Source organism: Staurois parvus, unplaced genomic scaffold (assembly GCF_062004578.1).
Source record: "Staurois parvus isolate SC_StPar_1 unplaced genomic scaffold, SC_StPar_1.0 ptg003270l, whole genome shotgun sequence".
Lineage (NCBI taxonomy): Eukaryota > Metazoa > Chordata > Amphibia > Anura > Ranidae > Staurois > Staurois parvus.
In genome coordinates, this window is record NW_028321066.1 from 75115 (window position 1) to 100152 (window position 25038).

Consider the following 25038-nt stretch of genomic DNA (forward strand, 5'->3'; position numbering starts at 1 on the left):
TACACATCTGTCTATATAGAGCTAGGGCCCCACCCCAGAGAGACAGGGAACCCTCACCACACATCTGTCATTTTAGAGATGGGGCCCCAACCCAGAGAGGGGGGAACCCTCACTAGACATCTGTCTATATAGAGCTGGGGCCCCCACCCCAGAGAGACAGAAGAACCCTCACTACACATCTGTCTATACAGAGCTGGGGCCCCCACCCCGGAGAGACAGGGGAACCCTCACTACACATCTATCTATACAGAGCTGGGGCCCCCACCCCGGAGAGACAGGGGAACCCTCACTACACATCTGTCTATATAGAGTTTGGGCCCCCACCCCGGAGAGATGGGGGAACCCTCACTACACACCTGTCTATATAGAGCTGGGGCCCCCACCCCAGAGAGATGGGGGAACCCTCACTACACACCTGTCTATATAGAGCTGGAGCCCCCACCCCAGAAAGACGGGGAACCCTCACTACACATCTGTCTATATAGAGTTTGGGCCTCCCCCCCGAGAGGAGGGAACCCTCACTACACATCTGTCTATATAGAGCTGGGGCCCCCACCCCAGAGAGACAGGGGAACCTTCACTACACATCTGTCTATTTAGAGATGGGGCCCCACCCCAGAAAGACCGGGAACCCTCACTACACATCTGTCTATATAGAGCTAGGGCCCCACCCCAGAGAGACAGGGAACCCTCACCACACATCTGTCATTTTAGAGATGGGGCCCCAACCCAGAGAGGGGGGAACCCTCACTAGACATCTGTCTATATAGAGCTGGGGCCCCCACCCCAGAGAGACAGAAGAACCCTCACTACACATCTGTCTATACAGAGCTGGGGCCCCCACCCCGGAGAGACAGGGGAACCCTCACTACACATCTGTCTATACAGAGCTGGGGCCCCCACCCCGGAGAGACAGGGGAACCCTCACTACACATCTGTCTATATAGAGTTTGGGCCCCCACCCCGGAGAGATGGGGGAACCCTCACTACACACCTGTCTATATAGAGCTGGAGCCCCCACCCCAGAGAGACAGGGGAACCCTCACTACACATCTGTCTATTTAGAGATGGGTCAATCAATGTATACCCTTCTTCTTTTTAAACCCTCAAAAAGTCAATACTTTCTCCCTAGAAAGTGCAATAATACATAGAAAACCTTTATGTGAATTACAAAAATAAATAAATAAATAAATTGATTTTAAACATATAACATACAATAAAGTCCCACTGATCAAAAAAGTGTCCAAAAAGAATGTCCAAAATAGTGTCCACAAATATCCCAAAACTTTTTTCTCTCTTTTCATCCAAAAGGATTGGCTCCTATTTCATCCAAAACGCACCTCAAAGTAAAAAATATAATAATATCTAGTGCATTACCTTAATAATAATAATAATAATAATAACAATAATCACCCCGTGCAACCAAAATACACTTCAAAAAAACTTTTTGTGCAAAAAAAAAATATATATATACAAATCCAAATTTTTTTCTTATAGTGCATATAATCACACAAATGGAACTGTGAGCACCACGTGGTCACTGCAATTCAGTGTCTACCATCAACCAACACACAGTAGTACTAAATACTATTACCCTCTATGAGTATTGAAATGCTCAAACAATACTATGGAAAGATATTCCTCCACTTTCTCTTCAAAGAAGTTTTTTCCAAGGTCCTGAGAGAGATAAGAAGGGTCTCAGGACTAGTATTCAAAGCATAGGGATACTTTTTATTCGTCACTTACATTGAAATTTAAAATTATCAGCTCCAGACACGGTTCCAAACTTTTTCTCTCAAACACCATAGAAAACCATGTGTTGAAAACCAACAAAATGGCCGCAGTGACACTTCCGGTCTACGGGGTACCCTCATTACACATCTGTCTATATAGACTGTGACTCCTACCCCGGGGAGACAGGGGAACCCTCACTACACATCTGTCTATATAGACTGGGACCCCCGCCCCGGGGAGACAGGGGAACCCTCACTACACATCTGTCTATATAGACTGGGACCCCCGCCCCGGGGAGACAGGGGAACCCTCATTACACATCTGTCTATATAGACTGTGACTCCTACCCCGGGGAGACAGGGGAACCCTCACTACACATCTGTCTATATAGACTGGGACCCCCACCCCGGGGAGACAGGGGAACCCTCACTACACATCTGTCTATATAGACTGGGACCCCCACCCCGGGCAGACAGGGGAACCCTCACTACACATCTGTCTATATAGACTGGGACCCCCACCCCGGGCAGACAGGGGAACCCTCACTACACATCTGTCTATATAGACTGGGACCCCCACCCCGGGCAGACAGGGGAACCCTCACTACACATCTGTCTATATAGACTGGGACCCCCACCCCGGGCAGACAGGGGAACCCTCATTACACATCTGTCTATATAGACTGTGACTCCTACCCCGGGGAGACAGGGGAACCCTCATTACACATCTGTCTATATAGACTGGGACCCCCACCCTGGGGAGACAGGGGAACCCTCACTACACATCTGTCTATATAGACTGGGACCCCCACCCTGGGGAGACAGGGGAACCCTCACTACACATCTGTCTATATAGACTGGGACCCCCACCCCGGGCAGACAGGGGAACCCTCACTACACATCTGTCTATATAGACTGGGACCCCCACCCCGGGCAGACAGGGGAACCCTCACTACACATCTGTCTATATAGACTGGGACCCCCACCCTGGGCAGACAGGGGAACCCTCACTACACATCTGTCTATATAGACTGGGACCCCCACCCCGTGGAGACAGGGGAACCCTCACTACACATCTGTCTATATAGACTGGGACCCCCACCCCGGGGAGACAGGGGAACCCTCACTACACATCTGTCTATATAGACTGGGACCCCCACCCCGGGCAGACAGGGGAACCCTCACTACACATCTGTCTATATAGACTGGGACCCCCACCCTGGGCAGACAGGGGAACCCTCACTACACATCTGTCTATATAGACTGGGACCCCCACCCCGTGGAGACAGGGGAACCCTCACTACACATCTGTCTATATAGACTGGGACCCCCACCCCGTGGAGACAGGGGAACCCTCACTACACATCTGTCTATATAGAACTGGGACCAGAGGCAGGCTGACAACTCATGGGGCCCCCAGGCAACAGGGGATCATGGGGCCCCTGTGTCCTTGCCCAAACTCAAAAAACCCTATGAAAAAGGTACCAGGGGCATCTCATGGGGCCCCCTACTGACCCCGGGCCCTTGGGCAGTGCCCCGAGTTTCCAAATGGTCAGTCCACCCCTGGCTGGGACCCCTACCCCAGGGTCATGGGGGATCCCACACTACACATCTGTCTATATAGAGCTGGGCCCCCCACCTCAGGGACACGGGGAACCCTCACTACACATCTGTCTGTCTATCAGCTGCGTCATACACTTCTCAGAAATGGGGCAAAAACTGAGTGAATTCTGTTTGGTTGATTTCACTACAAAATAACTAATCAACAAAATCAGCAAAGTGGAAACTTCCAGTTTCACTCACAGTTTCGAGTTTCTATGATTTGCTTATTCTGAGGTGTGGGGAGCGGGGGAGGGGGGGGGTCTGTATTTAGTGCAGTTTCTTTTATATTTTTCTTCTTTTGTGTGTATTTAATCATTGTTTGTGTACTGTCATTTTATGTTTTTATTGTCTTAGATTTTTTTTTCTTTTTTGCACTTTCTGAAAAATAAACATAGATAAGGAAAGGCCATATTTTGGCACAAGTACAGGTGAAAGAGAGACGAAAGGGTTTCCTGTAACCCTATGAAGCCTTTTAAAGCCCATTGTACCCCCAACTCACCCCCACCCCGGGATATACATATAAAACCATAAATCTGATATTTGCCAAACATTCACTGACTGCAAATCTTCCTGTTGTATGTGTTTTACATGTTAGTGGACACTGCTTTCCTACACATACCCAAGAACACGTCATCAGGTACAAAGGATGTATGCACCGTCCCTCCTCCCATTCTTGCCTGCGATTCCCAGCTCTCAGTGTAAGTACAACAGCTGTAATAGTTGCTGTCAAAACATAGTTAACAAAGAGATACAAAGTAACATTGTTTATAAACATTGATCAGACAGGAGATAGATACAAAGTAACATTGTTTATAAACATCGATCAGACAGGAGATAGATACAAAGTAACATTGTTTATAAACATCGATTAGACGGGAGATGGAGAGATACAAAGTAACATTGTTTATAAACATCGATCAGACGGGAGATGGAGAGATACAAAGTAACATTGTTTATAAACATCGATCAGACGGGAGATGGAGAGATACAAAGGAATATTGTTTATAAACATCGATCAGACGGGAGATGGAGAGATACAAAGTAACATTGTTTATAAACATCGATCAGACGGGAGATGGAGAGATACAAAGGAATATTGTTTATAAACATCGATCAGACGGGAGATGGAGAGATACAAAGTAACATTGTTTATAAACATCGATCAGACCAGAGATAGATACAAAGTAACATTGTTTATAAACATCGATCAGATGGGAGATAGAGATACAAAGTAACATTGTTTGTAAACATCGATCAGATGGGAGATAGAGATACAAAGTAACATTGTTTATAAACATCGATCAGACGGGAGATGGAGAGATACAAAGGAACATTGTTTATAAACATCGATCAGACGGGAGATGGAGAGATACAAAGTAACATTGTTTATAAACATCGATCAGACGGGAGATGGAGAGATACAAAGTAACATTGTTTATAAACATCGATCAGACCAGAGATAGATACAAAGTAACATTGTTTATAAACATTGATCAGAGATAGAGAGATACAAAGTATCATTGTTTATTAACCCCTCGCCCTCCAGAGGATTCCCCCCACCCCCACCCTTCCTGACCAGGACATTTTTTGCGTTAAGGCGCTGTGTCAATTTAACTGACAACTGCGCGGTCATGCAACGCTGCACCCAAATGAAATTTAAGTCCTTTTTTTCCCCATGAATGGAACTTTCTTTTGGTGGAATTTGATCACCTGTGAGTTGTTTTTTTTTTGCACTAGAAAAAAAAGAAGACCAACCATTTTGAGAAAAAAAAACAATATTTTTGACTTTTTGCTATTAAACATGTCCAGTAAAAGAAAATTTAAAAAATCAAATTTCGTTTAGGACAAAATGTATTCTGCTCCGTGTCTTCAAAATCCCGAATACGTGTAAATTAATTGGTTTACATGAAAGTGTATATATACTGGGGCATTTTTTTTTTTTATGCGGGACTACATGACTGCGGCGGGCATTCTGACACTGGGGGAAATTGGCTTTGTGTCACTGACATCCCCAGTGACACCAATACAGTGATCAGTGCTAATAAAAAGTACTGACACTGTACTAATGGCACTGGACAAGAAGGGGTTAACATGAGGGGCAATCAAAGGGTTAACTGTGTGCTGTGTGTGTTTTACTAGGGGCTGTGTGTTAGTGCTTCACTGCAAGAACAATGCTTTGCATGGCTGTGCAGGAGCTGACAGGGGAGAAAATAATTTTGTTTACTAAGAGTAACCCCCCCCTTCCCCCCCGCCGCCTTATGTTAGAGATCCCTGGCAATCACCAGGGCTGGTGAGTAATCACTGGCTGGGACCCGCTGATTGACAGCTGCGGCCACGAATGGCGGCATGGGTAGGGCATGTGCGCCCCCTACCCTGAAATGCAAAATCACGTATATATACATGAGTTTGCACACCGCTGCCACCCTGTAACAGTATATCTGCTATGGGGCGCCGGGAGATATAAACAAAGTAACAGTGTTTATAAACATCAATCAGACAGGAGATACAAAGTAACATTGTTTATAAACATTGATCAGATGGGAGATATAGAGATACAAAGTAACATTGTTTATAAACATTGATCAGATGGGAGATAGAGAGATACAAAGTAACATTGTTTATAAACGTCGATCAGATGGGAGATAGAGAGATACAAAGTAACATTGTTTATAAACATTGATCAGATGGGAGATAGAGAGATACAAAGTAACATTGTTTATAAACATTGATCAGATGGGAGATAGAGAGATACAAAGTAACATTGTTTATAAACATCAATCAGATAGGAGATAGAGAGATACGAAGTAACATTGTTTATAAACATTGATCAGATGGGAGATGGAGAGATACAAAGTAACATTGTTTATAAACCGATCAGATGGGAGATAGAGATATACAAAGTAACATTGTTTGTAAACATCGATCAGATGGGAGATGGAGAGATACAAAGTAACATTGTTTATAAACATCGATCAGACGGGAGATAGATACAAAGTAACATTGTTTATAAACATCGATCAGACAGGAGATGGAGAGATACAAAGTAACATTGTTTATAAACATCAATCAGATGGGAGATGGAGAGATACAAAGTAACATTGTTTATAAACATCGATCAGATGGGAGATAGAGAGATACAAAGTAACAATGGTGATGCTTTTACAATATTCCTCTAAAACCATAGGCAGTGTGTAGGCTGGTCAGCAGTCCTCAGCAGCGAGCAGCACGGGGACATTGCAGCAGCATTGTTGTCACCCTGTGGCAGGAAGCAGACTGAGATAATGGCCACATAAATTGTTTATAGGTGGAGCTGAGCTATTCTTCAATAAATGATATGAATTACCTTTTGCATACACTAAATAATAAATATTAAATGCACAGAAGAGGCTTTCCTTGGCATTCAAGTAATAGTAATCATTTATTGCTCTTTTGTGTTCATGCAATTCATTTTATGTTTAAACCCTTAACACCCAACACAGGTTCTCTTTACAGCCTCCTCCATGCAGGCTCCAATGGTGGGTGCTATGCGTTGCTCGGCATTTTAGGCATCCAGTTCACAAAAGGTTTACTCTACAAAGTTTCAGTGAGCTATTCAGTCTGGCATAGGCAGAAGCTGTGGCCCTCATTTTCCTTTGGGCCCCCCCAGGACTGACCTTTTTTGCCCAGGTTGGTGCTGCACGGTACATAGATTTTGGAGACTTTTATGGGACTGGAAGGCCTGTGATGTCATGGTGTCTATGGCCATGGCACAGACCTGGAGGTTGGAGGGGCCTCCATGAGAAGGACATTGTCCATGAAACAGAATCCTGGAAGAATCTCAGACTGAAGTTCAGGCCAGTAAGCAGAATATTGGAATCTCCACCTCGGGAAATTCCCCTCGGCCTGTAACACTACCGTCTGCCGTAATTGTACTTCCAGTTATAGCCACTGACAGGAGGAACCCGTAATTACCTGTCAGCCGAAAATTAACATTGCAGTGGAAACCTCCCCATCTAATCAATGTAAATCCCAACAGGTCGGTGGGGAGGGGCCCTGTCCAGGTGTGTGTTAACCAGAGATGTGCAGCTATAAATGACAAGTATGGCAAGTGATTATATTAGAGGACAAAGGGAGAGGAGAGGAGAGGAGAAGAGAAGAGAGGAGAGGAGAGGAGAGGAGAGGATAGGATAGGATAGGGGAGGGTGCAACAAGTGATTGTAGCAGAGAGAGAAAAGAAAGAAAGAGAGAAGAGAGATAGGGCACAAGTGATTATACCAAAGAGGAGGAATCAGAGGAGAGGTTATGACAAGTGATTATATCGGGGGGGAGAGGGTATGACAAGTGATTATATCGGGGGGGGAGAGGGTATGACAAGTGATTATATCGGGGGGGGGGAGAGGGTATGACAAGTGATTATATCGGGGGGGGTATGACAAGTGATTATATCGGGGAGGAGAGGGTATGACAAGTGATTATATCGGGGGGGGGGGTATGACAAGTGATTATATCGGGGGGGAGAGGGTATGACAAGTGATTATATCGGGGGGGTATGACAAGTGATTATATCGGGGAGGAGAAGGTATGACAAGTGATTATATCGGGGGGGTATGACAAGTGATTATATCAGGGGGGAGAGGGTATGACCAGGGGCGGACTGACAACTCATGGGGCCCCCGGGCAATAGGGGATCATGGGGCCCCTGTGTCCTTGCCCAAACTCAAAAAAGCCTATGAAAAAGGTACCAGGGGCATCTCATGGGGCCCCCTACTGACCCAGGGCCCTCGGGCAGTGCCCGAGTTCCCAAATGGTCAGTCCAGCCCTGGATATGACAAGTGATTATATCAGAGAGGAGAGGATATGACAAGTGATTATATCGGGGGGAGAGGGTATGACAAGTGATTATATCGGGGAGGAGAGGGTATGACAAGTGATTATATCGGGGAGGAGAGGGTATGACAAGTGATTATATCGGGAAGAAGAGGATATGACAAGTGATTATAGGGGAGGAGAGGATATGAGAAGTGATTATATCGGGGGGGGGAGAGGGTATGACAAGTGATTATATCAGAGAGGAGAGGATATGACAAGTGATTATAGGGGAGGAGAGGATATGACAAGTGATTATATCGGGGAGGAGAGGGTATGACAAGTGATTATTTCGGGGAGGAGAGGGTATGACAAGTGATTATATGGGGGAGGAGAGGGTATGACAAGTGATTATAGGGGAGGAGAGGATATGAGAAGTGATTATATCGGGGAGGAGAGGGTATGACAAGTGATTATATCGGGGAGGAGAGGGTATGACAAGTGATTATATCGAGAAGAAGAGGATATGACAAGTGATTATAGGGGAGGAGAGGATATGAGAAGTGATTATATCGGGGAGGAGAGGGTATGACAAGTGATTATATCGGGGGGGGGAGAGGGTATGACAAGTGATTATATCAGAGAGGAGAGGATATGACAAGTGATTATATCAGGGAGGAGAGGGTATGACAAGTGATTATATCGGGGAGGAGAGGGTATGACAAGTGATTATATCGGGGAGGAGAGGGTATGACAAGTGATTATATCGGGAAGAAGAGGATATGACAAGTGATTATAGGGGAGGAGAGGATATGAGAAGTGATTATATCGGGGAGGAGAGGGTATGACAAGTGATTATATCGGGGGGGGGGAGGGTATGACAAGTGATTATATCAGAGAGGAGAGGATATGACAAGTGATTATATCAGAGAGGAGAGGATATGACAAGTGATTATATCAGGGAGGAGAGGGTATGACAAGTGATTATATCGGGGAGGAGAGAGTATGACACGTGATTATATCGGGGAGGAGAGAGTATGACACGTGATTATATCGGGGAGAAGAGGATATGACAAGTGATTATATCGGGGAGAAGAGGATATGACAAGTGATTATATCGGGGAGAAGAGGATATGACAAGTGATTATATCGGGGAGGAGAGAGTATGACAAGTGATTATATCGGGGAGGAGAGAGTATGACAAGTGATTATATCGGGGGGGAGAGGGTATGACAAGTGATTATATCAGAGAGGAGAGGATATGACAAGTGATTATATCAGGGAGGAGAGGGTATGACAAGTGATTATATCGGGGAGGAGAGAGTATGACACGTGATTATATCGGGGAGGAGAGAGTATGACACGTGATTATATCGGGGAGGAGAGAGTATGACAAGTGATTATATTGGGGAGGAGAGGGTATGACAAGTGATTATATCGGGGAGGAGAGGGTATGACAAGTGATTATATCGGGGAGAAGAGAGTATGACACGTGATTATATCGGGGAGGAGAGAGTATGACAAGTGATTATATCGGGGAGGAGAGGGTATGACAAGTGATTATATCGGGGAGGAGAGGATATGACAAGTGATTATATGGGGGAGGAGAGGGTATGACAAGTGATTATATCGGGGAGGAGAGGGTATGACAAGTGATTATATCGGGGAGGAGAGGATATGACAAGTGATTATATCGGGGAGGAGAGGGTATGACAAGTGATTATATCGGGGAGGAGAGGGTATGACAAGTGATTATATCGGGGAGAAGAGGGTATGACAAGTGATTATATCGGGGAGGAGAGGGTATGACAAGTGATTATATCGGGGAGGAGAGGGTATGACAAGTGATTATATCGGGGAGGAGAGGGTATGACAAGTGATTATATCGGGGAGGAGAGGATATGACAAGTGATTATATTAGAGAGGAGAGGGTATGACAAGTGATTATATCGGGGAGGAGAGGGTATGACAAGTGATTATGGAAGTGCTGCAGTAATGTGCTGACAATCACGGTGTAATTGCGAAGTTCCATTTTAATTGTTCCTTTGGGATCTCCTTTCTGCCGGCGTTCCTGGAGGACCCCATAGAAGACACCTCAGGGACTGACAAGGACAGCTGGATCGGCATGGTGAAATGCGTGATGCTGTCACAAAATTTCTTGTCAGTTGAACCATATGGTGGAGTGATGCTGAGAGTCGCCTCATTGGGGTCCGGTACCTGGTGGGTGCTGGGTGGAGGGAGTGATATCTAATCACATATCCCTGTCATTGCCCCCAGTGGTGGTGAGGAATGAAGGGGGGGGGGGTCACATGAATTCCAGATAAAGATTTCACAGAAGAGGAGTGGTGGCTGTTGTTCAGTGTGAGGACATGTGATCAGTGACAGTCAGTGTAGAGAATACTGGTCCTTATGTGTCATGTGATCAGTGACAGTCACATAGTTACATAGTTAGTCTGGCTGAAAAAGACAAAAATCCATTCAGTTCAAACATAGAAAAAAAAAAAGTTATAATCCTACACCCACAGTTGATCCAGAGGAAGGCAAAAAACCAGCAAAGCACGATCCAATTTGCTCCTGCAGGGGAAAAAATTCCTTCATGATCCCCCGAGAGGCAATCGGATATTCCCTGGATCACCTTTCCCTATAAATGTTATATCCAGTTATATTCTGTGTATCCAAGAAAGAATCCAGGACTTTCCTACACCAATCCACTGACCTGCCACAACCAACTCTTGAGAGAGTCTATTCCACATTCTCACAGCTCTTACTGTGAAGAGACCTTTCCGTGTTTGGAGATTACAATTCTTTTCCTCCAGATGTAAAGAGCGCCCCCTTGTCCTCTGTGATGACCTCAGGGGGATAACTACACCGAGTTCACTATATGAACCACTGATGTATTATACATGGAGATCATATCCCCCCTTATGTATTATACATGGAGATCATATCCCCCCTTATGTATTATACATGGAGATCATATCCCCCTTATGTATTATACATGGAGATCATATCCCCCCCTTATGTATTATACATGGAGATCATATCCCCCTTATGTATTATACATGGAGATCATATCCCCCCTTATGTATTATACATGGAGATCATATCCCCCCTTATGTATTATACATGGAGATCATATCCCCCTTATGTATTATACATGGTGATCATATCACCCCTTATGTATTATACATGGAGATCATATCCCCCCTTATGTATTATACATGGAGATCATATCCCCCCTTATGTATTATACATGGAGATCATATCCCCCTTATGTATTATACATGGAGATCATATCCCCCCCTTATGTATTATACATGGAGATCATATCCCCCCCTTATGTATTATACATGGAGATCATATCCCCCCCTTATGTATTATACATGGAGATCATATCCCCCCTTATGTATTATACATGGAGATCATATCCCCCTTATGTATTATACATGGAGATTATACATGGAGATCATATCCCCCCTTATGTATTATACATGGAGATCATATCCCCCCCTTATGTATTATACATGGAAATCATATCCCCCCTTATGTATTATACATGGAGATCATATCCCCCCTTATGTATTATACATGGAGATCATATCCCCCCCTTATGTATTATACATGGAGATCATATCCCCCCCTTATGTATTATAAATGGAGATCATATCCCCCTTATGTATTATACATGGAGATCATATCCCCCCCTTATGTATTATACATGGAGATCATATCCCCCCTTATGTATTATACATGGAGATCATATCCCCCTTATGTATTATACATGGAGATCATATCCCCCCTTATGTATTATACATGGAGATCATATCCCCCCTTATGTATTATACATGGAAATCATATCCCCCCTTATGTATTATACATGGAGGTCATATCCCCCCTTATGTATTATACATGGAGATCATATCCCCCCTTATGTATTATACATGGAGATCATATCCCCCCTTATGTATTATACATGGAGATCATATCCCCCTTATGTATTATACATGGAGATCATATCCCCCCCTTATGTATTATACATGGAGATCATATCCCCCCCTTATGTATTATACATGGAGATCATATCCCCCCCCTTATGTATTATACATGGAGATCATATCCCCCCCTTATGTATTATACATGGAGATCATATCCCCCCTTATGTATTATACATGGAGATCATATCCCCCCTTATGTATTATACATGGAGATCATATCCCCCCTTATGTATTATACATGGAGATCATACCCCCCTTTTGTATTATACATGGAGATCATATCCCCCCCTTATGTATTATACATGGAGATCATATCCCCCCCTTATGTATTATACATGGAGATCATATCCCCCCCCCCCCCTTATGTATTATATATGGAGATCAGGGGCGGACTGACCGTTTGGAAACTTGGGCACTGCCTGAGGGCCCAGGGTCAGTAGGGGGCCCCATGAGATGCCCCTGGTACCTTTTTCATAGGCTTTTGTGAGTTTGGGCAAGGACACAGGGGCCCCGTGATCCCCAATTGCCCGGGGGCCCCATGAGTTGTCAGTCCGCCCCTAATGGAGATCATATCCCCCCTTATGTATTATACATGTAGATCATATCCCCCCCTTATGTATTATACATGGAGATCATACCCCCTTATGTATTATACATGGAGATCATACCCCCCCTTATGTATTATACATGGAGATCATATCCCCCCTTATGTATTATACATGGAGATCATACCCCCCTTTTGTATTGTACATGGAGATCATATCCCCCCATATGTATTATATATGGAGATCATATCCCCCCCTTTTGTATTATACATGGAGATCATATCCCCCCTTATGTATTATACAAGGTGATCATATCCCCCCTTATGTATTATACATGGAGATCATATCCCCCCCTTATGTATTATACATGGAGATCATATCCCCTGTTATGTATTATACATGGAGATCATATCCCCCTTATGTATTATACATGGAGATCATATCCCCCTTATGTATTATACATGGAGATCATATCCCCCTTATGTATTATACATGGAGATCATATCCCCCCTTATGTATTATATATGGAGATCATATCCCCCTTATGTATTATACATGGAGATCATATCCCCCCTTATGTATTATACATGGAGATCATATCCCCCTTATGTATTATACATGGAGATCATATCCCCCTTATGTATTATACATGGAGATCATATCTCCCCTTATGTATTATACATGGAGATCATATCCCCCCTTATGTATTATACATGGAGATCATATCCCCCTTATGTATTATACATGGAGATCATATCCCCCCTTATGTATTATACATGGAGATCATATCCCCCCTTATGTATTATACATGGAGATCATATCCCCCCTTATGTATTATACATGGAGATCATATCCCCCTTATGTATTATACATGGAGATCATATCCCCCCTTATGTATTATACATGGAGATCATATCCCCCCTTATGTATTATACATGGAGATCATATCCCCCTTATGTATTATACATGGAGATCATATCCCCCCTTATGTATTATACATGGAGATCATATCCCCCCTTATGTATTATACATGGTGATCATATCCCCCCTTATTTATTATACATGGAGATCATATCCCCCTTATGTATTATACATGGAGATCCTATCCCCCCCTTATGTATTATACATGGTGGTCATATCCCCCCTTATGTATTATACATGGAGATCATATCCCCCTTATGTATTATACATGGAGATCATATCCCCCCTTATGTATTATACATGGAGATCATATCCCCCTTATGTATTATACATGGAGATCATATCCCCCCTTATGTATTGTACATGGAGATCATATCCCCCCTTATGTATTATACATGGTGATCATATCCCCCCTCATGTATTATACATGGAGATCATATCCCCCCTTATGTATTATACGTGGAGATCATATCCCCCCTTATGTATTATACATGGAGGTCATATCCCCCTTATGTATTATACATGGAGATCATATCCCCCCTTATGTATTATACATGGAGATCATATCCCCCCCTTATGTATTATACATGGAGATCATATCCCCCCCTTATGTATTATACATGGAGATCATATCCCCCTTATGTATTATACATGGAGATCATATCCCCCCTTAATCTCCTCCTCTCAGTAGAGAATACATTCAGTTCTTTTCCTCATAGCTGATCTCCTCCATGCCTCGTATCAGTATACCGTGTCCACCGCCACCCCTCTGTCCAAGTATACCACGGCCACCGCCCCCCCCCTCTGTCCAAGTATACCACGTCCACCACCACCCCTCTGTCCAAGGTCTTGCTCACCTCCTCATAAAAAAAAATCTGATTTGTTTGACAGTCAGTGAGAATACTGGTCCTTCTATGGCATGTGATCAGTGGCAGTCAGTGTAGTGAATACCGGTCCTATGTCATGTGATCAGTGAGTCATGTGACTGTGCACATGCAGTAGGTCTGGTAGAGGGACATGCATTGCTCAGCCTGTTGCTCGGACTCCCCATCTTCTTGTGATAACTGATGATATTTTGGTCTCTGAGTATTTCATGTCTGGCTCGGCAGTCGTAGGGTTAACCAGACGATGATCTCATTTATTGGAAGGAAAGTGGTCCTCCTGTCTCCTGTGGAGGATTTCAGGATCGATCCCGCCGTCCATTGGCCACAATCTCCGGTGATTACCGGGAATGTCCTGGCACACCAGACTGGGAATGATGCAATGACAGGTCCTCTTCCTGCTGCCCCATCCCCCGTCCTGTGCTGACTATTCTACCCCCACTAACGGGGGTATTGCATTCTTCTTCTGACTCCACCGATTTAAAGGATGGTTCATCCATAAGGTGTGCTGATTGCGTTATCTACTTCCTGCTGGAAGGTCGGTGCACTTGGTGTCGTGGAATGTCCTAAAGGAGGTAAAATCAGGCAAAACAGTACATGACAGAATGGAGGGGCCCATTTCTAGGACTCCAGACAGAGGAGGGAAGGGATAGAACCTCTGTCAGGCTTTGTGTTCCTGCTTTCCATGACTTCCTGTGTCACCAGAAATCTCCATAAGGGGACACAGATGGGAATCAATTCTGTCAGAGGTCCTAACCCTCCCCCACTTCACTACAAAGTGTCCTTGTTGGAGAGATTGTCCTCCTTTTTCTGTTTATTGACAGAACAGGAAATAAAAACTTCCCACTCAGAATACCGACATCAACTGAAACCAGGAAAAGAGCCAGCGCACCAGAGGTCAGATCCCAGTACTCTCCTCACCGATGCTGGGAGGATTCAAGGTGCAAAAAGATACATAAAAATAATAATAATAATTTACAAAAGTTACTAATTAATAATAATAATAATAATAATATTTCCGATACACTACATAAAAAAATGTAAAAGATACACAAATGATAAATACTTAATACCAAAAGATACATAATAAAAAATAAATAATACTAATAAAGATACATAATAAAAAATAAATAATACTAATAAAGATACATAATAAAAAAAAACTGTAAAGATACATGAATAATAAAAAGGAGACATAGTAAAATAATAATATTGATAATAATAATAATAATACACCATATACAAAAAAATACATAATACAAAAAATAAAAGATAATATGTAAAACAAATATTTTTTTATTTTATTATTTGTTTTATATATTATTTATCTTTTAATTTTTTTTACTATGTATTTTTTTGTATATTGTGTATCATTATTAATATTATTACCAATCAGGGGCGGACTGACTATTTGAAAACTAGTATCATAAAACAAATTCTCTAAATATCCCCAAAGAAAAGTAAACCTTTCACCCTTGAAAGTACAAATATATAGAAAACCTTTTCTTCAAACTACTTAGTCCCCTCCCTAAATACAAAATAACCTAAATCAATTCAAAATAGTCCACCACAAGTCCACACTATTATTAGGTCTTCAAGCGCTGAAAATTGTCCCATTCATCACTTCAAATCCAAGAAACCTTGAAAACTCGAGCACTGGCCGAGGGCCCGGGGTCAGTAGGGGGCCCCATGAGATGCCCCTGCTACCCTTTTCATAGGCTTTTTTGAGTTTGGGCAAGGACACAGGGGCCCCATGATCCCCTATTGCCCGGGGGCCCCATGAGTTGTCAGTCCGCCCCTGTTACCAATATTATTATTTTACTATGTCTCCTTTTATTATTGGTAATATTATTATTATTATTATTATTATTAATAATAATAATACAAAAAAATACATAATAAAAAAAATGTAAAGATAAATAATATATAAAACAAATAATAAAAGGAGACAGTAAAATAAAAATATTGGTAATAATATAATTATTATTATACAGGATTTATATAGTACCAACAGTCTGCGCAGCGCTGTACAAAATGAAGGCAGACATTCCAGTTACAATACAATTTGCTACAAGAGGAAACAGAGGGCCCGGCTCATTAGAACTTACAATCTAATAAGGATACATAATGTAAAAAATATTAGAAGATCCATAAATAATGATATACCTTATTTTATGACATCACTGGGTTTCTGTGCTTCTCTATGCAATGCAGACAGATCATGGTTGGTGGGAGGGGCTGTACATAGCTTTCTGATAACATCACAGCACCCTGCCGCAGTACTCCTATCAAGAACTGTCAACCCTGATGCCAGCAGTGGGAGGAGTTATGCAAATATCCCAGTGCCTTGATGGGTGGGTGTCAGTCTGGAGGAATGGGTGTTTCTAGGCAGGCTGCATTTGCATACTGAATACCCACATGATGCTGAGCCTCCATTATTAAAAGATCTGAAAGGGGTGGGGCCAGGGACAGTCAGGCTAGGGAGGAGGGGGTTGATAATGATGGACATCCTCCAGCCAGGAAATGAGGTGGAGCTCTATCTGATTGGCTGCAGCTTCTAATGCACATTGTGAAACGCTCCCAGTGTGCAGTGACATCAGAGGAAGCCGTCCAGTCCAGGGGAGGAGCCGGTACATCTATGCAAGACTGAAGGGGAGGAGCCGGTACATCTGTGCAAGACTGAAGGGGAGGAGCCAGTACACCTGTGCAAGACTGAAGGGGAGGAGCCGGTACATCTGTGCAAGACTGAAGGGGAGGAGCCAGTACACCTGTGCAAGACTGAACTGGAGGAACCAATACAACTGTGCAAGACTGAAGGGGAGGAGCCAGTACACCTGTGCAAGACTGAAGGGGAGGAGCCGTTACACCTGTGCAAGAGTGAAGGGGAGGAGCCAGTACACCTGTGCAAGACTGAAGGGGAGGAGCTGGTACACCTGTGCAAGACTGAAGGGGAGGAGCCGGTACATCTGTGCAAGACTGAAGGGGAGGAGCCAGTACACCTGTGCAAGACTGAAGGGGAGGAGCCAGTACACCTGTGCAAGACTGAAGGGGAGGAGCCGGTACACCTGTGCAAGACTGAAGGGGAGGAGTCGGTACACCTGTGCAAGACTGAAGGGGAGGAGCCGGTACACCTGTGCAAGACTGAAGGGGAGGAGTCGGTACACCTGTGCAAGACTGAAGGGGAGGAGCCAGTATTTTATTTATTTTATTTATTTCAGGTACTTATATAGTGCCATCAATTTACGCAGCGCTTTACATATATATTGTACATTCACATCAGTCCCCGCCCCTGAGGAGCATACAATCTAAGGTCCCTAAATCACATTCATACATACACATACTAGGGACAATTTAGACAGGAACCAATTAACCTACCAGCATGTCTTTGGAGTGTGGGAGGAAACCGGAGTACCCAGAGGAAACCCACACAGGCACAGGGAGAACATGCAAACTCCAGGCAGGTGGTGCTGTGGTTGGGATGGTACACCTGTGCAAGACTGAAGGGGAGGAGCCGGTACACCTGTGCAAGACTGAAGGGGAGGAGCTGGTACACCTGTGCAAGACTGAAGGGGAGGAGCCGGTACATCGATACAAGGCCGAAGAGGAGGAGCCGCTACTCCTGTGCAATATTGAAGGGCAGGAGCCGGTATACCTGTGCAAGACTGAAGGGGAGGAGCCAGTACACCTGTGCAAGACTGAAGGGGAGGAGCCAGTACACCCGTGCAAGACTGAAGGGGAGGAGCCAGTACAACTGTGCGAGACTGAAGGGGAGAAGCCGCTATGCCTGTGCAATATTGAAGGGAAGGAGCTGGTACACCTGTGCAAGACTAAAGGGGAGGAGCCGGTACACCTGTGCAAGACTGGAGGGGAGGAGCCGGTACAATTGTGCAAGACTGAAGGGGAGGAGCCGATACACCTGTGCAAGACTAAAGTGGAGGAGGTGGTACACCTGTGCAAGACTGGAGGGGAGGAGCCGGTACAACTGTGCAAGACTGAAGGGGAGGAGCCGGTACACCTGTGTAAGACTGAAGGGGAGGATACGGTACAACTGTGCAAGACTGGAGGAGAGGAGCCAGTACACCTGTGCAAGACTGAAGGGGAGGAGCCGGTACACCTGTGCAAGACTGAAGGGGAGGAGCCAGTACACCTGTGCAAATCTGAAGGGGAGGAGACGGTACACCTGTGCAAGACTGAAGGGGAGGAGCTGGTACACCTGTGCAAGACTGAAGGGGAGGAGTCTGTACACCTGTGCAAGAGTGAAGGGGAGGAGCCGGTACACCTGTGCAAGACTGAAGGGGAGGAGCTAGTACACCTGTGCAAGACTGAAGGGGAGGAGCTGGTACACCTGTGCAAGACTGAAGGGGAGGAGCCGGTACAAGACTGAAGGACAGGAGCCACTTCTTTCTTTCACAGATTGTTACTTTCATTGCATTTTGCTGAATCTGTGGACAGCTTGGCCCGATAATAAGGAGGCCGACCCGGATGTTTGTGTGTCAGGTGCAGAGCTCCGCGGCTTATCAAATTATCCATGGAACGGCGTCCGTTACACTCGGCACGTAGCGACTTTCCTGGTTACACAATTCCAAGTTATACAACCTGCCCCGGGAACGATTACATCTCCACCTTAAAGATCTTACCATAAAGGGATTAGTGGCGGTGGAGAGGAGCCCGGCTCTGACCTCCCGACTGCCCGTGTCCTCATTCTGTGTGACACTCAGAGGTCACGCCATTCTCCGCTCATTGTGTCCTCCAGTCCATCGATTCACCCGCAGACAACGAGCCCATTGCCCAGTAATGGGGCTGACACAATGTGTGTGGAGGAATCTTCATTGTCTATTGATCAATAGATCTCCCATGGCCAGGCTGAGAGGTTATGACCGTCACCCTGAATGACCCCCAGAGACACGTCCAGCCTGTCCGTGTCATCTGAATAATTATCCCTCGTATGTTCAAGTATGTTCCCATGATGCTGCTGTGACTGGAGACGGGGGCAATGCCTCCACTTTAGGGCGACATATGACTCTAGCATGTTATGTATCTATAGGAAGCAAAGCATGGAAGCGAAGGCAGAAAAAACAAGGGGTCCATCAGGTCCATCAAGGCTGCCCCATTTTTGTTATATTCATGCATCTTTTTGTTTTTTTTTTTTTTTATTATTATTTTTGGTTTCTAACTATTTTGTCTAATATAGATCTATGTTTGTCCCAAGCATGTTCAAATCCAGTTATTGTTGACTGATCCCGTTCCTCTGCTGGAAGTCTTTTCCAAGCATCAACTACTCTTTCAGTAGAATAATACTTTCCAAGGTTAGTTTTCAGCTGGCTGCTGGTTGGAGGCCATGTCCTCCGTGTTCTTCATCTTGTCTTCATACTGAAAATCCCGACCTCCTAAGCATTGTTCGCCCCCTTCATGTATTTAAAGGTTTCAGTCATGTCCATCCTTCCCCTTCTTTCCTCCAGACTGTACACATTAAGTCTCCGTAGTCTCTTCCGATATGTTTTATCCCTCAGACCTTTCATCATTTATGGTGCCATCTCTGGATCCATTGTATCTTATCAATATCTTTATGTAGGTGAGATCTCTAGAACTGGACACAGTATTCTAAAGGAGGTCCAACTAAAGACCATTATAGAGAGATCTGGACCTCCTTCCTCCTGCCGGTGACCCCTCTAGTGATATAAAGACCTATATAGAGGAATCAGGACCTCCTTCCTCCTGCCGGTGACCCCTCTAGTGATATAAAGACCTATATAGAGGAATCAGGACCTCCTTCCTCCTGCCGGTGACCCCTCCAGTGATATAAAGATCTATATAGAGGAATCGGGACCTCCTTCCTCTTGCCGGTGACCCCTCTAGCGATATAAAGACCTATATAGAGGAATCAGGACCTCCTTCCTCCTGCCGGTGACCCCTCTAGTGATATAAAGATCTATATAGAGGAATCGGGACCTCCTTCCTCCCGCTGGTGATCCCTCTAGTGATATAAAGATCTATATAGAGGAATCAGGATCTCCTTCCTCCTGCCGGTGACCCCTCTAGTGATATAAAGATCTATATAGAGGAATCAGGACCTCCTTCCTCCTGCTGATGACCCCTCTAGTGATAGGATCTATATAGAGGAATCGGGACCTCCTTCCTCCTGCCGGTGACCCCTCCAGTGATATAAAGATCTATATATAGGGATCAGGACCTCCTTCCTTCTGCTGGTGATCCCTCTAGTGATAGAAAGATCCCCCATACTACCCCCATCATTACAGAGGACCCCTCCCCCATACTACCCCCCTCATTACACAGGAACCCCTTCCTCCATCATTACACAGGACCCCTCCCCCATACTACCCCCATCATTTTACAGGACCCCCTCCCTCCTCAGACCTCTTTGTTTCCCCCATCCCAACAGTCTCACCTTGATAGTGTCCAGAGGATGTCAGGTGAGCACAAATCACACCCCGCAGAACCTTCCTTCAGAGGGCCGATAGTCTGCGGCTTCTCTGACAAGGTAAGGTGAACCCCAGATAAGGTTTACCTTACCAAGCTGGCCAATCACCGCACAGGCTGCAGATACAGCTGTTGCAACACCCAACCAATCATCGTACAGGCTGCAGATACAACTGTTGCAACACCCAACCAATCACCGTATAAGCTGCAGACGCAACACCCAACCAATCACCGCACAGGCTGCAGACACAACACCCAACCAATCACCGCACAGGCTGCAGACACAACACCCAACCAATCACCGCACAGGCTGCAGACACAACACCCAACCAATCACCGGCGCTCCTAACATTTGTCCTCCCCTCCTGAGCCAAATCTACTCATCAACTCTCTGCATGCAGTGCAGGATCAAGGGGCAGCTCAGCTGCTTTGGGGCCCCACAACAACGACTGGGCCCGGGGCCGCTGCCCCTTGTGCCCCGCGTTAAAGACGGCCCTGCCTGGTGTGTACTACTTTTTCATTACATCACGTCTACAGTCCGTTATTCTATCTATAGGCGCCTATTGTGTATTGAATGTACAATGTAAGTAAAGCGCGGCGTAATCTGATGGCGTTATAGACGTCCCGGTAATAAAAGGAAAATAAATAAATGTATCCATTGGTGTCTGTGTCCTATACAGTGAAGGAAATGCGTATTTGCTCCCCTGCTGATGCTGAATGTTCGCCCCTCACACAGAAATGATCGGTCTAACAATGGAATGTTCGCCCCTCACACAGAAATGATCGGTCTAACAATGGAATGTTCGGTGTAACACTGAGAGACAGAATACAACAACAAATTCAGCAGAAATGCGTCTAACAAATGATGACGGATCTGAATGTTCATGAGGGAAAGAAGGATTTGATCCCCTTCACAAAACATGACTTAGTACTTGGTGGCAAATCCCTTGTTGGCAATCACAGAGGTCAGACATTTCCTGGAGTTGGCCCCCAGGTTCGCACACATCTCAGGAGAGATTTTGGCCCACTCCTCTTGGCAGATCCTCTCTAAGTCATTAAGGTTTGGTGGCTGACGTTTGTCAACTCGAACTTTCAGCTCCCTCCACAGATTTTCAATCAGATGAAGGTCTGGAGACTGGCTAGGCCACTCCAGGACCTTAATGTGCTTCTTCTTGAGCCGCTTTGTTGCCTTGGCCGTGTGTTTTGGGTCATTGTCATGCTGGAACACCCATCCACCACCCATTTTCAATGCCCTGGCTGAGGGAAGAAGGTTCTCACCCAAGATTTGAGGGTACATTGCCCCATCCATCGTCCCTTTGATGCGGTGCATTTGTCCTGTCCCCTTTGCAGAAAAACACCCCCAAAGCATAATATTTCCACCACCATGTTTCACAGTTGGGATGGTGTTCTTGGGGTCATAGGCAGAATTCCTCCTCCTCCAAACACGGCGAGTTGAGTTGATGCCAAAGAGCTGGATTTTGGTCTCATCTGACCACAACACATTCCACCAGTCCTCCTCTGCATCATTCAGATGTTCAGTGGCAGACTTCAGACGGGCCTGGACATGTGCTCTATTGAGCAGAGGGACCGTGCGGGGGCACTGCAGGATTTCAGTCCTTGTCGGCGTAGTGTGTTACCAATTGTTCTCTTGGTGACTGTGGTCCCAGCTGCCTGGAGATCATTGACAAGATCCTCACATGTAGTTCTGGGATGATTCCTCACTGTTCTCATGATCATTGACACTCCACGAGGTGAGATCTTGCATGGTGCACCAGACCTAGGGAGACTGACACTTGTTTTTTGTTTCTTCCATTTGTGAATGATTGCACCAACTGTTGTCACCTTCTCACCAAGCTGCTTGGCCATAGTTTGGTAGCCCAGTCCAGCCTTGTGTAGGTCTACCATCTTGTCCCTGACATCCTTGGACAGCTCTTTGGTCTTTGCCATGGTGGAGAGTTTGGAATCTGATGGTTTGATGGCTCCTGTGGACAGGTGTCTTTTATACAAGTAACAAAATGAGATTAGCAGCACTCCCTTTAAGAGACTGCTTCTAATCTCAGCTTGTTACCTGTATGAAAGACACCTGGGAGCCAGAAATCCTGCTGAATGATAGGGGATCAAATCCTTCTTTCCCTCATGAACATGCAGATCAGTCATTTGTTAGACGCATTTCTGCTGAATTTGTTGTTGTATTCTGTCTCTCAGTGTTACACCGAACATTCCATTGTTAGACCGATCATTTCTGTGTGAGGGGCGAACATTCCATTGTTAGACCGATCATTTCTGTGTGAGGGGCGAACATTCCATTGTTAGACCGATCATTTCTGTGTGAGGGGCGAACATTCAACATCAGCAGGGGAGCAAATACACATTTCCTTCACTGTATTATTATTATTATTATTATTATACAGTATTTATAAAGCGCCAATAGTTCACTCAGCGCTGTACATTACAGAGGGGGACAGAACATGTGACAGAACAATACCAATACAATGTGATACACGAGGGGTTCGAGGGCCCTGCTCCTTGGAGCTTACAATCTAGGAGGGGGGGGGATGGTGGCACAGGAGGAGATAGCTGTGGGGGATGGAGTGGTAGGAAGAGTGGAGGAGGTCGGCAAGTTAGCAGGGGGTGGGGTAGGCTTCCCTGAAGAGATGGGTTTTCAGGGTGCGCCTAAAGGAGAGGAGAGTAGGTGATAATCTGATGGGTTGGGGCAGGGAGTTCCAGAGGATGGGTGACACTCTGGAGAAGTCCTGGAGGCGGGCATGGGAGGAGGAGACCAGGGAACTAGAGAGAAGGAGGTCTTGTGAGGAGCGGAGTGTGCATGTTGGGTGGTACTTGGATATTAGGTCAGTGATGTAGTTTGGGGCAGTATGGTGGACAGCTTTGTACGTCAGTGTTAGGATTTTGAATTTGATCCGTTTCGCAATCGGAAGCCAGTGGAGGGATTGGCAGAGGGGGGTGGAGCCAGTGGAGGGATTGGCAGAGGGGGGTGGAGGACACTGATTGGAGGCCAGTGGAGGGATTGGCAGAGGGGGGTGGCGGAGATGGAGCGGTTGGAAAGGTGAATGAGTCTTGCAGCCGTATTCAGGATGGACTGAAGCGGGGATAGCCAGCGGCGAGGCAGGCCAGTGAGGAGGGAGTTGCAGTAGTCGAGTCGTGATATGATGAGGGAGTGGATGAGCTGTTTAGTGGTTTCTGGGGTTAGGAACGTGCGGATTTTGGTGATGTTGCGGAGGTGGAGTCTGCATGTTGCGGAGGCGGAGTCTGCATGTTGCGGAGGCGGAGTCTGCATGTTGCGGAGGTGGAGTCTGCATGTTGCGGAGGTGGAGTCTGCATGAGCTTGTTAAAGATTGGACTTGGGGCTGGAAGGATAGGTTGGAGTCCAGAATGACACCAAGTACTCTGGCCTGCGGGGAGGGTTTGATGGTGGCGTTGTTGGACGTGATGGAGAAATCAATGGGGGGTGGGGTCCGGGCTGGGGGGAAGACAAGAACTCGGTTTTGGAGAGGTTCAGTTTAAGGAAGTGGAGCGACATCCAGTCTGATATGTCGCTCAGTAGGTGTGTGATTCGGGTGGAGACCGAGGGGGTGAGGTGGGGGGTTGAGAGATAGATTTGTGTGTCGTCGGCATAGAGGTGGTAGTTGGTAGTGAGAGTGTATGAGTTGGCCAAGGAAGGAGGTGTAGATGGAGAAGAGAAGGGGCCCGAGGACGGAGCCTTGAGGGACCCCAACAGAGAGGGGGAGTGAGGGGGAGGTGGTAGCATTATAGGTAACGCTGAAGGAGCGGTGTGTAACTGTATGTGTGTTTTGTGTCATGTATGTGCATTCTGTGTCATGTATGTGTGTTCTCTGTCATGTATGTGTGTTCTATGTCATGTATGTGCGTTCTGTGTCATGTATGTGTGTTCTGTGTCATGTATGTGTGTTCTCTGTCATGTATGTGTGTTCTGTGTCATGTATGTGTGTTCTCTGTCATGTATGTGTGTTCTGTGTCATGTATGTGTGTTCTCTGTCATGTATGTGTGTTCTCTGTCATGTATGTGTGTTCTATGTCATGTATGTGCGTTCTGTGTCATGTATGTGTGTTCTGTGTCATGTATGTGTGTTCTCTGTCATGTATGTGTGTTCTGTGTCAT